Below are 16,199 nucleotides of genomic sequence, written 5' to 3' on the forward strand. Positions count from 1 at the left end.
CAAATATATACGAAATGCTTGAGGAATGGTGGTGAGCTAATGTGGATCTAAACCCAATCACTAAAATCTTATATACGGTATAATGGTATAACTTATTAAAGAAACTTCAAGAGTTGTTTTCAAGCTTTTTAAATCTGCATCGTTCATTAAAATAAAATCTGGGGACCTTGCCATGAAGGTCTTTCTTGGGGCACTTTCTGTTATGGGCTGACAGCTGTCTGCCTATTGTGCTCTTCGTTTGCTCTGATGGTAGAGCGAGCGCATGTAGACAGGAACTGGCTGAAAGAGCTTGGATGTTGTCAGCAACACTGAGACATAACAAAGGTTGAAATACAGGTAAAAACAGCAAGTTCAAAAATATGTTAATGATACACAGTGGGGTTGATTTACTAAAGGCAAACAGACTGTTCACTTTGCAAGGGAAGTTGCAATTTGCAAGGGAATTTTCTCCAAAGCTTAGGGAACGAGGTGAAACTCTGCTGACTTCTATCATCCAATCATGTGCAAGAAAAAAATGCTGTTTTTTATTTACCTTACACTTAATTGGGTATACTTTACAAAGTGAAATTTCACCACATTCACTAAGTTCTGGGGAAAATCCCCTTGTACTCGGCAACTTCCCTTGCAATGGCCTTTTTGCCTTTAGTAAATCAACCTAAATCAATCCCCAAACTAAATTATATTCTGTTAGGGTTACATAAGGCTGTCATAGGTGGCACAGAAAATAATTCTGGCAATCAGTAAAATGTGATAATTATATTAGATGGGCTTAATCAAGTATATGGTTGGTGTCCTGGATAATTAAGCAGGTCTAATCATTTCATTCCCACTATGATGTTACTGGAAATTCTGCTTTTTAACACGCTAAAAAAACAGCTAATAATAATTTAATATTCACCTAGCATAGAGGGATTGATGCAGAGCATTCAGCCACAAAAAAATGGAATAACAAGATCTTACTGATTGAATTCTTTCTGTACATGGGGCCTCCATCATCTTACAGACACTTTTGAAGGATTAATAGCATGTCATAACATCAGCCTTTTTGGACAAATCACAATGATTAAACTACAGTCCTTGGAACATAGCAACTATTAGGTGCCCCGATAACACTACCCTCGTAGGGATTGCAGGTTTCCCACTCCTACACAGCCCAGGAAATAGCATTTTCAGCTCTCATCCAGAGACAAGGAACAGTCTTTGAGCTTTGTTTTGATGTTTTATCAGGGGTAATAACTTGGATGGGGAATGGGAATTATGAGATGCCCAATTTGATAGCAACAAAACTTTCTCCCTATGCACAACTGATTCTTCTCCTTTAGTTTGACTTCCTCTCTTGACAGCGAGCAGTCTCTGTTAGAAGAGCAAAAGCCCCTTAAGCAGTGGTGGCCCATCCATAGGGTGCGCTTAGGTGCCGCTCCTCCAAGAAGCTTTTTGCAAAAAAAAAATAAATGTCACTTTAACCACTTAAATAAGGGCCCTTTCGCACCTTCCTGCCCAGGCCAATTTTCAGCTTTTAGTGCTGTCGCTTTTTAAATAACAATTGTGCGGTCATGCTGCACTGTACCCACATTATTTTTTTATAATTGTGTTCCCACAAATAGAGCTTTCTTTTGGTGGTATTTGATCACCTCTGCAGTTTTAATTTTTTGCTAAACGAATAAAAATAAACTGAAAATTTTGAAAAAAAAAAAGTTTAATTTTGTTAAAAAATTTTGTAAATAAGTAAGTTTTGACCTTTACTGATGGGCACTGATAAGCTGCACTGATGGTCACTGATAAGGTGGCACCGATGAGGTGGCACCGATGAGGTGGCACTGATAGGCACTGACGATGGGCACTAATAGGCAGCACTGATGGCCACATAGGTGGCACTGATATGCGGCACTGATAGGCATTGATAGGCGGCACTGATGGGCACTCATAGGTGGCACTGATGGTCACTGATAGGCACCACTGTGCACTAAAAGGCTGCACTAATGCGTACTTATGGGTGGCACTGATAGACAGCACTGATGGGCACTGATAGGTGGCACTGATGGGCACTGATGGCTGGCACTGATAGATTTCACTGATAGGCATCACTGGTGGCACTGGCACTGGCATTGGCAGACATTTTTCTTTGGCACTGATTGGCAGATGCCTGGGCACTGATTGTCATTTCCCTGGTGGTCTAGGGTGGCATACCTAGTGGTCCAGTGTGGTGGCCATCCCTGGTGGTCCTGGTGGCATCCTGGTGGTCCTGGGCGGGCATAAACAATCAGCACAGACCCCCCTTTCAAGAGAGCAGATCGGCTCTCCTCTACTCGCGTCTGTCAGTGCGGAAAAGCTGATCAACGGCTCTTCCTGTTTACATCGTGATGAGCTGTGATTGGACACGGCTGATCATGTGGTTTAGAGTCTCTGTCAGAGACACTTTACCTAGATCTTTACCTAGATCAGTGTTGCGGTGTGTCAGACTGACACACCGCAACAACGATCGCCGCAATGAGCGCCCCTGGCTTGATATCCTGACAACGTCATATGACGTCCGGTCAGGATATCGCAACCACTTTGCCGACGTCATTTTGCCATATGGCGAATGGCAAGTGGTTAAGAGAGACCAGCCGCTGGACCCACGGCGGTCTGTGGGAAGCTTTCCAGCTTGCAATCAGCTGATTTACCCGTGTTTAGGGTGTGTGCAGTGTGCAAGCAATGCGCCCACAAACACTGCCACTCTCCAGTGATTTGTCCCTGGCTTTTGTCCATTTTTTTCATTGGCTTGGAAAATTTAGGGCGTACCATACGAATGTTGCATGTTAGATTGGGGGAACATATAACGAACATTTGTAATGGTTTTGATAAGGATAATGTTTCAAAACATTATGGCCTTAAGCACAACAGGGACCCTAGGGGCATTACCTTTGTTGCCCTTGAAAGATATGTACCCCACATATCCAGGGCCGAAACCAACTGGATCTTCAAATTGGGGTCCCATGTACCTGGTGGCTTGAATGTGGAGTGGGACATCAACTGTTTTATTAACCACTTCCCTATCACGCATAGTCATATGACGGCGGCAGGAACCCTTTGTCCCTCCGAGCCGCCGTCATATGACGTCTTTTCTTCCTGAGCCTCTAGGGGGCGCGCGTACCAGCCGCGTCACTGGGCACCCGATACGCATGCCCAGCGGCTGCGATGTCCGACGGGCACCCACGATTGCCGGTGAACACAGCAGTGTCCGCCGCAATATCGCAGTCATGATAAAAATTGCAGATCCATGCCATTACTAGTAAAAAAAAATAAAAAAATAAAAACGCCATAAATGTATCCCCTATTTTGTAGACGCTATACCAATCAAATCAAATATTTTGCACAAACCAACCAATATTGCGGGGTTTTTTTTACCAAAAATATGTAGAAGAATACATATCGGCCTAAACTGAGGCAAAAATTTGTTCTTGTTTTTTTTATTGGGATATTTATTATAGCAAAAAGTAAAAAATATTGTGTTTTTTTTCAAAATTGTCGCTCTTTTTTGTTTATAGCACAAAAAAAACATCAAATCAAATCAGATCAAATACCACCAAAAGAAAGCTCTATTTATGGGGAAAAAAAATTATCAAAATTTCATATGGGTACAGTGTTGCATGACCGCGCAATTGTCGTTCAAAGTGTAACAGCGCTGAAAGCTGAAAATTGGTCTGGGCAGTAAGGTGGTGAAAGTGCCCTGTATTGAAGTGGTTAATAACAGTTGATGTCCCCTTCCCTTTCACCCCACCTTTGGAATCATCCGTTTTTGGGTGATTATTTCTTTGCCCTGACAGATCATTTGTTCATATTGTATTATATATATATTTTCATATTTTTATATGTTTTTTATAGTACATTTAAAGGATAATTTATTGTTTCTATTTAGTACTTATTATAATGAGACTGTAAATATTAGCCCTTTGGTATCACAGGGGAGCAGGCTGTTTTGTAATGATATTGTATGGTTTGCTTCTTCACTTTTTTGGCCACATGATGGGGGCACATGTGGTTTGGAGTGTGAACGGGCCTTTTTATAGTTATACTGCATTGCACTGCAGTGTTGCTATTTCATGTGCTGCTATTTCATCTTACGACCGCATGGTGGCGGCACATGCATTTTATAGTGGGTTGGTATGTTTTTTGCTATCCTGCTTTTTTATTGGCTAACGGATTCCCTTTTCTGTTGGTCTGACCAATATACGCAGGACATACTCTCCTATTTTTTCTATTACACCCATCCAATGACCGCTTTTGGATCGTTTGTTTTGGCCAATGGCAGCGCTCCTCTGTCTGGCTAGGTGACTATTTAGAGGGTTGACGCAGGCGTATGGGCATACCCCTGATGATGTCGTATCTGATGAAGCGATTGTCGGGACGCTACGCACACATGCTGTGCGCATGCGCGATCGCTTTCACATGTTGATGTGATTTTATTTTTGTTTGGAATTCCATTCTATTAATTTTTATTGCCTGACTCGTTTGTGGGTCTTTTTGTTTATATGCAGCTTTGCATTACTTTTCATTAAATTAACCTTACAAAGCATCAATGCACTATTGGAGTTTCTCTTTTTTTGCATATTTGCATTTTTGCTATCTGGCCTTGGTGTTATTTTATTGGATCCGAATACTGCTTGGTACATGTGAGGATTTCCGGAAAGGGACAAACCAGGACATCAGGTTATTTTTCAACAGGGTCCCAGATCGAAGAGGGATGCACCAGGACATCAGGTTATCTTTTCACAGGATCTTAGATCCAACAAGCGCCTTATGACACCCTTGAATAAGGGCGGTCGCTGGCTTTCTGGTAAGCCTCTTGTCTCTCTCTGATGACGGGTTTCACGTGGTTAAGTTTATATTTCATACTTTACATGACTTCACTAACTGGATCCATGCTCTATGAGGATCTCTCCTTATGAACTCCTATCACCAATTAACTTTTTGCACATATGTTTAATTTGCACTTTATTTAATTTTTGTTTGCAATTTAGTCATTTTTGTTTCTTGCACTGTTTTGTATTCACATGAATATTGTACATTAATTATGGTCTATATGTGCACATTTGCACTTTATTTTTAGTTTGCAAGTATTTGTATTTGATAATTTCCAGCGCTGCACTTTTTACTATACATTTTTTTTAATTGGCCGGGACCAGAGGGCGACTGGGGGGTGCTTTTTCAGCACTATTATTATTATTATTATACAGGATTTATATAGCGCCAACAGTTTACGCAGCGTTTTACAATATAAAAAGGCGACAATACAGTTAGAATACAATACAATACAAGAGGATTAAGAGGGCCCTGCTCAGAAGAGCTTACAATCTAATAGGGATAACTACAGCGTCACTTCCAGTTTAGAGTAGATTCAGAGTAAAGTGGAGTGGAGCCTCCCTTGCACCTCGGGTCCTTGAAGCCTCTGGAGATGGAAACAGAGACTTGGTGGACACCGAGTGGCATGGGTGCCAGGGGTGTGGAGCACTGTACAAGCCTTGGTCCGAGATCCGAGCCGAGGTCCAGTCCAGTTTGGCAACGAAGTATAAAAGGGTTAATCAGAAGAAGAATGGTCGAGATCCAAGCCAGAGTCGGTTTCAATCTGGCAGCTGAGTACAAAAGGGGCAAAGAAGTAGAATGGTCAAGGTACAAATCTGAGGTCAATGGCAAGCAGCAAACACAAGTAGTAAAATCGGTTTCCAGGTCACAACTAGCACAGGAACAAGGGGGGACTGAAGATAATCCAGTAATTTGGCAGTGTCTGGGCTGGGCTTATTTAGGGAAGTTTGAGGTCACTTTCTGTGCGGCTCCTGGGCATTTTCCTGCCTTTTTCCATTAGGTCTTCTGCGCAAGTGCAGGTTGGCGCAGTGAGGCATCTTTGGCGTATGCTCAGTTGGCACAGATTTCCTTTTGCGGCAACGCACCATTGGTGCATGCGTAGTAAGCCCTGGACTTTTACACCTAAACAAACCCCCCTCCCTGCCTCTCCACCCTAAACAATAAGCCCCCTCCCTCTCCACCCTAAATAATAACCCCCTCCCCACTCTAAACAATAACCTCCTCCCCACCTCTCCACCCTAAACAATAACCCTCCTCCCCACCCTAAACAATAACCTCCTCCCCACCTCTCCACCCTAAACAATAACCTTCTCCCTGCCTCTCCACCCTAAACAATACCCTCCTCCCCACCTCTTCACCCTAAACAATAACCCCTCTCCACCCTAAACAATAACACCCTCCCCACCTCTCCAACCTAAACTATAACCTCCTCCCCACCCTAAACAATACCCCCCTCTCTGCCTCTCCACCCTAAACAATAACCTCCTCCCTGCCTCTCCACCCCAGATAATAACCCCCCTCCCTGCCTCTTCACCCTAAACAAATAAAACAAATAACCTCTGTGTTTAATGATGGGGTTAGTATGAGGGAAGGGTCCTGTGTACAATGGGGGGGGGGGGGGTAGTGTTGAGGAATTGGTCCTGTGTAATGATGGGGAGAGGGATAGTGGTAAGGGGAATTTGTTTTGTTTAACCATGCTCCTTAAGCCCCTTCCACTGTTAACAGTCTGGCCACACCCACTTTTTGGTGTGATGAGTCGCATGCTTACATCAGCCTCACAAGTCCCTCATTCCCAAATTCTAAAGTTGGGAGGTATGTACTCTGTCCTCTGATGGTGAGCTGTATACTCTGTCCTGTGATGCTGGGGCTGTATACTCTGTCCCGTGATGCTGAGCTGTATACTCTGGACTGTGATGCTGGGGCTGTATACTCTGTCCCATGATGCTGGGGCTGTATACTCTGTTCTGTGATGCTGAGCTGTATACTCTGGCCTGTGATGCTGAGCTGTATACTCTGGCCTGTTATGCTGAGCTGTATACTCTGGCCTGTGATGCTGGGGCTGTATACTCTGGCCTGTGATGCTGGGGCTGTATACTCTGGCCTGTAATGCTGGGGCTGTATACTCTGGCCTGTAATGCTGGGGCTGTATACTCTGTCCTTTGATGCTAAGCTGTATACTCTGTCCTGTGATGCTGGGGCTGTATACTCTGTCCTGTGATGCTGGGGCTGTATACTCTGTTCTGTGATGCTGAGCTGTATAATCTGTCCTGTGGTGCTGGGGCTGTATACTCTGTCCTGTAATGCTGAGCTGTATACTCTGTCCTGTGATGCTGAGCTGTATACTCCTGACACTATGGGTGAAAGTAAGTGTAATACAGGGAATAGAGTAGGTGGATTCTACAAGGGGTGGGGCTTATGAGAAGTGTGAGGAATCAAAAAGTAGGGGCAGGGTCTGGCACCCCCCATCCTAAAACTTCACCAGCCACCGCTGCCCTTAAGGACTAGGAACTCTCAGTCCCTTTAGAAAGTAGCATGAAGTGTCGTGAACTGCATCCTGGTGTACCTCCCACTCCCTTGTAGACACTGTTACAAGTTCTACCACTGCAGAAATTGCCAGCCGACCTGGCTGCTTCTTCACCAATCTACCCAACTGAGTCTTCCCCAGTCTACCCAACTGATTCTTGAGCTCTCCCAGGGCAAGGTTAAAGAAGATTTAAGCACACCACTATCCACCAGAGAGACCTACTATGTGTGGCAGTCTCTCTTCTGTTAGTCCCTGACTGTGCTGTAGTAGTACTCACACTGTCCTCCTTGCTCCCGCTCCCTCTCAGGGAAGACTCCTTCCAAACGGCTTCTGTTGTCAGGATCCTCCCAGGACAGTATGGAGCTCCAGCCTGAGGCAGAGCACCCCCCCCCAGACTAGGGGATTTGCCTCAAGGGCCACGACAGTCCCTTCTCGGCACTCCATTTTCATCTAACTCCCTTGCCAGAATGAATCATTCATATTTAAGGGTTGGCTTAGCCCCATGCCAGGCCCAATGCCGGTGGATTGGATACACTCCCCTAAGTATGCAGAACAACCCTACTAGCTTCCACCCACCAGTTTCCATCATATTCTCCAACTTTCCAGAACTAGGGGTAGGCACCAGAGAATTGTCTGCATGAGTCATCCAGCCCTGACCTAACGTAAACCCATGACCCATTAAAGCAGTGGTTCTCAACTCCAGTCCTCAGGACCCACCAACAGGCCAGGTTTGCAAGATAGCTGAAATACATCACAGGTGATATCACTTGCTGCTCAGTGATTGCAGTATTCTACTCTGCAACTCCCCAAGGTAATACTTAAAATCTGGTCTGTTGGTGGGTCCCGAGGACTGGAGTTGAGAACCACTGCATTAAAGACTCACAAGTTTAAGCATGAGTCAGAACATAACTTTTCCTGCAATCATAATAGTAGCACACTAGAGGGTGCTACACCCTTTTGTTACTAAGCCCTGTTTTTTCTTTAACCTCAGCAACAACCAATTATGCAACTGCTGCAAAAACTATTAGAACTGAGAATTAGGTTCAGGTTCATCACTACTATGGTTTCACAGATGCCTGTCAGGATCGGCGGAGTTGGTGCAGGTTCTGGGCGAAAGGAATTCCATGCAAACAGAAGTTTGTATACGGCAGCTGAAAGTTGCTCCTGGGCCGTAACACACCAGCTTCAGCATGCAAGGAAATTAATAAAGCAGTGCACTGGGCATGCAACATCATAAACTGTTTATTTAGCTGTATTGCGTGGTGAACTGTGAAGCACCAGTAGTGGAGTGCTAAACGCTCATTAGCATCTGATTCACCCTCCCAGCTGCAACAAGATCTGGGGAGAGATTATCCAGAAAGAGTGTTCAAGTAAAGATCTGGTGTTTACTCTTTTAATCCAGTTTTTTTCTGGTAAAAGTCTGATTTAGATGGGGATACACTTATGCCTCTGTTTTTTTTTTTCACGTGTCGAGGTGTTGGTGACAGCTTTTCATCTCAGTGTGGGAATTAAACACCGTTTGGACTTTTCATATATTCATTATGATGTTGACACATAGCACATGATTGCAGCTTATTTGGACTTTATATGTGTTTGCACTATTTTACGATTGTACATCTGAAATAATTGAACTGCGTGTTTCTTTGTAGCTTTACCTTTATGAGTGTTTTTTTAATCAACTAATTTAGCTAATTTAAGAATAATTCTTATCCACCACCTATATAACTACAATAGATTAACCACTTGCCAACCAGCCGCTGTCATTATACTGGGGCAGGTCGGCTTGTTCCCGCAAATCGCCATAGCTGTACGTCGGTCCTTTAAACAACTATAGCAGATGCGCACTGGGGGGAGCTGATGCGTGTGGCTGGCGGCCGTGATGCCGCGTGCTATAAATCTATTCCCTATTTTGTAGACACTATAACTTTTGTGCAAACCAATCAATATACGCTTATTGCAATTTTTTTACCAAAAATATGTAGAAGAATACATATTAGCCTAAACCAATGAAGGCTAGAAGGAAAAGGAAGGGGACCACCCTATAGATACCTGCCTTTTTTTATAAATCACAAAATCACAATTATTTCACCCAATGCCTCTCCTCAGAATTAGAGGTCGTATCCGTAACCCAAAACAAGCATACTAACAAGGGAAAGGACCAAGGGGAAGCACAAGGGAGTGATCTCCCTCGGTCCAAAAAGTGGTTACTATGGATATGGTGGGCAATAAAGGGGGGATGATGTATGTAAAAATATAAAAGTTTATTAGAAGGATCTAAAAATTACAAAATACTATACCATTGACAATAAGACACATGTATGGAGCTGATCCACCTTGACACAAATTAATGGGCTCATCCAGTGCAGTCAGCACAGGGTGCGCCCATTAACCAGCAACACACAAACAACAAACACTAACACACATATAAACACATAGAAAAGACCATAAAGTGCAGGCGCCTATGATCCCACAGATGCATGAGGTCCCTGTGGCCAATCGCCAAATCAAAAAAGAAAAAAATAATATATTTGAAAAATAACAAGAGAACCTCATGCATGCGTGGTCCCCCGGGGAGATGGGGAAAGTGGAGTAGATATAAACAGGTTGTTGTCTAACTCAAAAAACCTCACTAATTAACTTCCACAATAGCTATGTAGATACTACAGCTAGATGAATGGGTCAGGGGGACTTTTGAATGTATATAGCATGCGCATGCATAAATAGTGAATTTTACCAAAAGTCCATTCCTGTAGTTTTTAAGATGGATATATAAAGCAGAGAGTCTCTGTAGAGTTTGGGGAATATGAAAACCGCACAATATGATAAATGCTATTAGTGCCAGGAACAAATCACATGACATCCCAGGATGACCAGATATCTCCCGAGACTTGTTGGTATATAAAGGGTATACTAGAAGCCCATGCAAAGCTGAATGTCACTGTGTTGTAAATTGCTGTCCACATTTATCAGGGCCATGCCACTTCAATTGTCAGGGATTTTAGATAACAACTGCATTTAGGAGCTGAAGGGGTTACATTACCACCTCTCTGTCGTGCGAGAATCAAAGCTGTATCTCATATCTTGCGGTTGCTCCACTGCTCCGTGACTTCCTTATCTATGTTGTCAGTGCCGGCCGTGACTTGCTGCATCCTCCAAGCACTCGGTAAGTGGTAATCCTCTCATTCCCGGATGCAGACTGCAACTGTGCTTGTGCGGTGGATTATTTCCCCGTATGTATGGCGGTTAAAAGTTTCAAACTTCCACTGAGAAAAGTCCCCATCTCCAAATCACTGTGGGAGATGGCTGTGTCGGCGTCCGCACATCTTGATTACGTCGACGCGTTTCGCAACGTCATTGTTACGTAGCTTCAACTTGACGTACTGGAGTTTGACAGACATCCCTCCCTCTTATTACTCCGAGATGCTGTCACACCTCCTTCTTTCAATTAACCCCTAACATCAACAGGGACGGGCTAGATTTGTATCAATGTCCAGCCCGGGTAGCTGTTCTGTTTTTTGGGAATGTGTGTATATGGTTTTGGTCTTTGTTCTCACAACATATATAGAAAAGAAAATGGTCGTGCTTAGCCTATTACATTTGAATCCAGGGGAGGCGGATCCAGAATAGAGCCCATTTCTTTACTATATCCGTACTACGGTCCCCCTGCCCTTTCCTGTCATTTATGGAAATTCTACAAAGTAGGGGTCTTACCACTGGTAGCTAATTCATATATAATTACAGTATCTATGACACATGTTAATAGCAACCGTCAATCACAGTGGCTCCATAAGTAGGGGGAAATACCCTCATTTGTATTTAAGGAAAGGGAAATAAAAATTTGATACCCGGGACCGAGCTAGGGACATATGTAGTAGGAAACTATTCTAGAAATTCCAAAAAGAGGGGAGAGGGAGAGAAAGAAACAAAAATAAAGATGAAATTAGGCATAAAAGTAAGACCAAAGAAGGGGTAATCCAAGAGATTACAAGGAGAGATAAAGAGGTTGTTGTCTATGGAATAAAAGGATGTACAACTAGAAATTAAATGGGAGACATCTCCCAGATGGAAAAATCACGTGGGAGAGGACAAGGGAAGAGAGGGAGAGATAGAGAGGGAGAGATGGAGGAGGAATCTGGAGGGGGGGGAAACATCTTATCATGTTATTCTAGAAAGGGTTGCATACTCAACTCTGTGTTCATACCTATAGGCGCAAGGGACTTCAAGGTGTATATCCACCATTTCTCTTTTTGAAGTAAGATGCGGTCGAAGTCTCCTCTTCTTGCTGGTAATTTTAGGGTGTAGATACCTTTCACCTTCAACCCATCTAATTTGCCCTGGTGATATCGGGCAAAATGTTTGGCCACTGGTCTCTCCCCCTTCCTTTTCTCCCCCCCTCTCTCCCCAACTCCCTCCCTCTCCTTCCTGATGTCCCTCAAATGTTCCCCTATTCTAATCCTGAGGGTTCTTTTTGTTTTGCCTATATAGATTTTTGGGCACGGGCAGGTGATCATATATATCACTTTCATAGTAGAACAATTGATCAGATCTTTGATCACATATTCGCCCTGCCCCAAAGCGTCCTTGAAAGTGTTTGTCTTATCCACAAATGGACATATCTGACATCTCGTGCAGGGAACCATGCCCGTGTGACGCGGATAGTCAGATAGCCATGTGGGATCTTGGTGTCTCGTGTATTCAGAATGGATAAGCATATCCCCCAAGTTTCTGGCTCTGCGTGCCACCATCTTGGGTCCATCCCCCACTATGTTGGTTAGCTTCTTGTTATTGGTGAGGATATTCCAATGCTTTTGCAGGATTTTTCTCACTGATTCCCATTGGGCTCCATATGTGGTAATGAGTCTTACTGGGCCTTGGTCCTCAGTTTTTTGTTGTTCTTTTTTCCCACTATGGTCCATAGACAATAGACTTTCTCTAGTTCTAGCCGCAGCCTTACGTTTGGCATTACGAATCTGTCTATGAGAATATCCACAGTTCCGGAATCTCATATACAGATCCCTGGTCTCTCTACGTAAATCATTAATGTCTGAACAATTGTGTTTGATTCTCATAAATTGTCCTGTAGGGATACCATCCTTTAGCCAAGGAGGGTGATGGCTGTCTGCTTGCAATACAGTGTTTGCCGCTGTTTCCTTGCGGAAGGTAGAGGTGCTTATGACTCCTCCCTTCAGACCAATTAGGAGGTCTAAGAATGACAGTTTGGACCGGTCATAGGTGTAAGTAAGACGAATGTTGCGTTCATTGGTATTGAGCTGATCAACAAACTTATGGAGGGCATCCAGGTCACCCGTCCAGATGACCAGTACATCATCAATGTACCTCAGCCACGTATGTACGTGGCCGAGGTACATTGGACAGTTAAACACCTCTTCCTCTTCCCATCTACCCAGATGGAGGCATGCATAGGCCGGAGCCCATGCCGCCCCCATCGAGGTACCCTTAATCTGCTGATAGAACTTTGAAGCAAACTGGAAGAAGTTGTTATTTAAAGCAAATTCAAGGAGTTCCACCAGGAATTCATTCTGTCATCCTAGGAGGGGAAAATTCTTTTCCAAAGAGTTCCTAACAGCTGTGATGCCGTGTTCATGCGGGATGGACGTATACAGTGATTCAACGTCAATGCTGACCAGCCATGCCTCCTCCCGAACTTCGAGGTTGGCCAGTCTGGCCAGCACATGGCGTGTGTCCTGCACATAAGATTTAAGCTCCACTACCATCCCTTTAAGGAGGGAGTCCAAGTATTTCCCCATTCTGTCAAGGGGTCCCCGTATAGCTGACACAATTGGTCTCCCTGGTGGTTTCTCCAGAGATTTGTGCACCTTGGGTATGCAGTAGAAGGTGGGTATATTGTAGTCCTCAACGGATAGATATTCACACTCACGTTTAGTCAATAGTCCCCCCTCCACTGCATCATCCAGTTTGCTGTTAAGGTTTTGCACCAGTTTAGGAAAAGGATTTCCATCCAATCTCCTATATGTATTAGTGTCTCCCAAGAGGCGTTTAGCCTCTTTTTCATAATCAGAGTCGTCCATTAGAACGACATTACCTCCTTTGTCACTCCTTTTGATTATTACGTTTTTAGCTCCCTTCAGTTCCTTCAGTGCTTGACGTTCTATTTGGGTAAGGTTGTCATGGCCAATATGTTTCCAAGTGATCCCTTCCAACTCTATCTGGATCATGTCAAGAAACATGCCAAGCCATTTGTTTTTGTTTAAGGGGGGCATTTTTTTGGATTTGATGTTCAAATTCACTGATCTCCTTGTCAGTGAGTCATCAATTCCACCCTCTTAATTTTCTTCCAGCAATGAATTGAGAATATCAATCGCATTCTGGTCATCTGCGTCTAGATGTATGTCTATCATTTCTGATGATGAGTCCTGTACATATAAAGATCTATAAAATATTTTTCTAAGATATAGCACAACGTCCTTATAGACGGTGAATTCGTCCATATTGCTCGTGGATGAGAAGGACATCCCACGTTGCAGCAATTGGATGTGTCTGGGGGCCAGGGGAAATGATGACAAGTTAATGACTGTCATATCAGATTTATATACAGGGTTTTCTTTGTGCATAAACCAATGAAGACCTTTTTATATTTATTATAGCAAAAAGTAAAAAATATATATATTTTTTTTTAAATAGTCTGTCTTTTTTTGTTTATAGCGCAAAAAAAAACAAAAAAAAAAAAAAACGCAGAGGTGATCGAATATCACCAAAACAGAGGTCTATTTGTGGGAAAAAAAGGATGTCAATTTTGTTTGTGTAGTGCCGTATGGCCTGGTCATTAAGGGGGAAAATCTTCCGGGGCTTAAGTGTTTAACATAATACCATATGAAAGCCATTGCATTGTATTCCAAAGCACTATCGGACTTTTGTGAAGAGCTGAGTTGTACAAGTAATTTGATTGGAAACATTCTGCACCCCTTTATAGCCATAGGCCTCAGCAAAATCCCACTGTTATTAATTTGCCATTGACCCAGAAGGTTTACATAGGCATGGATTGTGAGATAGATCTAGAAAGTTCACAAATATTCATGCAAAACAAATGAGGTTTGCATGTAACCACCTGCTGTTATACCCTAATGAAGTCTAGGTTGTTATCAATAAATCTAACACAAGAAAAATTAATGCACACAATATAATCACTGCAGAGTTTGATGGCAGTTGTTCTATGATGTGACAATGTGGATACCCATACATACAGAAGGAAGACCATTTGTAATTTTCTCTATGCATGTTTAAAAATGTTTGATAAAAGATGAAAGATTGTTTTGTGAAATGCAGGAAAAGCAAATGCCTCACACCTTTCACATGCCATTCAATTACCTAGTGCATGGTTTCAAAAGGAAATCTAAAATATAATTAGTTTTCATGGGTCCCAAATTATGTTCAGTTTAGCATATATCCTAGTTTCTTACTCATATATTCATATTTCATATTTAAATTCTTCCCTGTTCAATTCCATTTCTAGATTGCTTATAGTAATGCTATTTGCAGTGGAGTAGCATCATAGTAACCAGTACCCAGGACAACTGGGAAACCCTGTCTATTTTCTTTTCACTGCACCAGTAAAATCAATTCTTTTAGCTGAATTCCTTTGATGACCAAAATGTTATTCTATTATGTGTAGCCTTGAGGTGTAGAACTATTGCAAGTCCATGTGCAGTATTTAAATTTGAGCCTTGAATTTAGGGGACTTCTGCAAGGAAGCCAAGTTTTAGTGTTGCCCATTACTATTTGCCGCTACATCTCCTAAACCCCCTGTGATCTTCCTGCCTTGCCCATGAATTACACAAACCAGGCAGTAAAGAGCAGTAGCTGGGAAAGTCTCACACAACATTAAACTAGACCTATCAATAAAACTGACACTGAAACATGAATCAAAGGAGCACATTCCAGCATAACCCAATCAGCCTAACCCAATCATGTAATTATTTAATAAAAAGGACCTCTGCCTAATAAAACCACTGTACCCAGCCCAGCCAAGGCAAGGTTTACATGGTTTCTGGCACTAGAATCTTATGGCTGTTGGGGAATTTTGGCATGCGATAAGAGAACCAAAAAAAAAAATTACTATTATTTTTGTATAAACAATATATAATTATAAATTATGCATAGAAACAAGTTTTTTTTCAAAACATAAGATCCTTTCCATTAAAACTCAATTTAAATCATAGAAATACTTTAACAGGCGCCAGAAGTAAACCCAGTGCTCTCTACACTCAGTATCATATGTAAAATGGCAGGCCCCTCTCTTCTTCTGCAATTCAAATCTGTGTGAGGATACTCATGTTAAGTTAAGCCAGCATAGATTTTATATAGATCCCCTAGGAAAGGAGAGAAACAAAAAGAGGAGTGTGGGAAAGCCCTTATTGTATAGTAATATAAAGATACATCTGGCTTTAGCAAAGCTAAAAAATTGGATAACAAGATGTTTTATATTACTTACGTCTGTGAAGGTTGCTAGAATCCTGGAGGTAGCTGCAAACAAAACTGGAACTTGTTAAAAATAGATCTGTCTTCACATTGACCATTTATATTGGCACTTTGCTAGCACTTGATGTTCAGATTGGTTCAGGACCTTGATGGCATGAAAAGATGTCTGGTGGTAAAATGTGGGTCTCCAAAGAACAAATGGAAAAGGTGCCCAAATTATTATAGATAATCTAAGGATGGATATAGCAAATTGGGTATCAGCAGCAAAAAGTGTATATTGAAAGTAACACATGGTTTATGGCTGACAAACAACTATGGCTTCAGACAGAGGTGATGATACCCAACCAGGGATGAGATTCAGGTTTGAGTCAAACAT

Source organism: Aquarana catesbeiana, linkage group LG02 (assembly GCF_042186555.1).
Source record: "Aquarana catesbeiana isolate 2022-GZ linkage group LG02, ASM4218655v1, whole genome shotgun sequence".
NCBI lineage: Eukaryota > Metazoa > Chordata > Amphibia > Anura > Ranidae > Aquarana > Aquarana catesbeiana.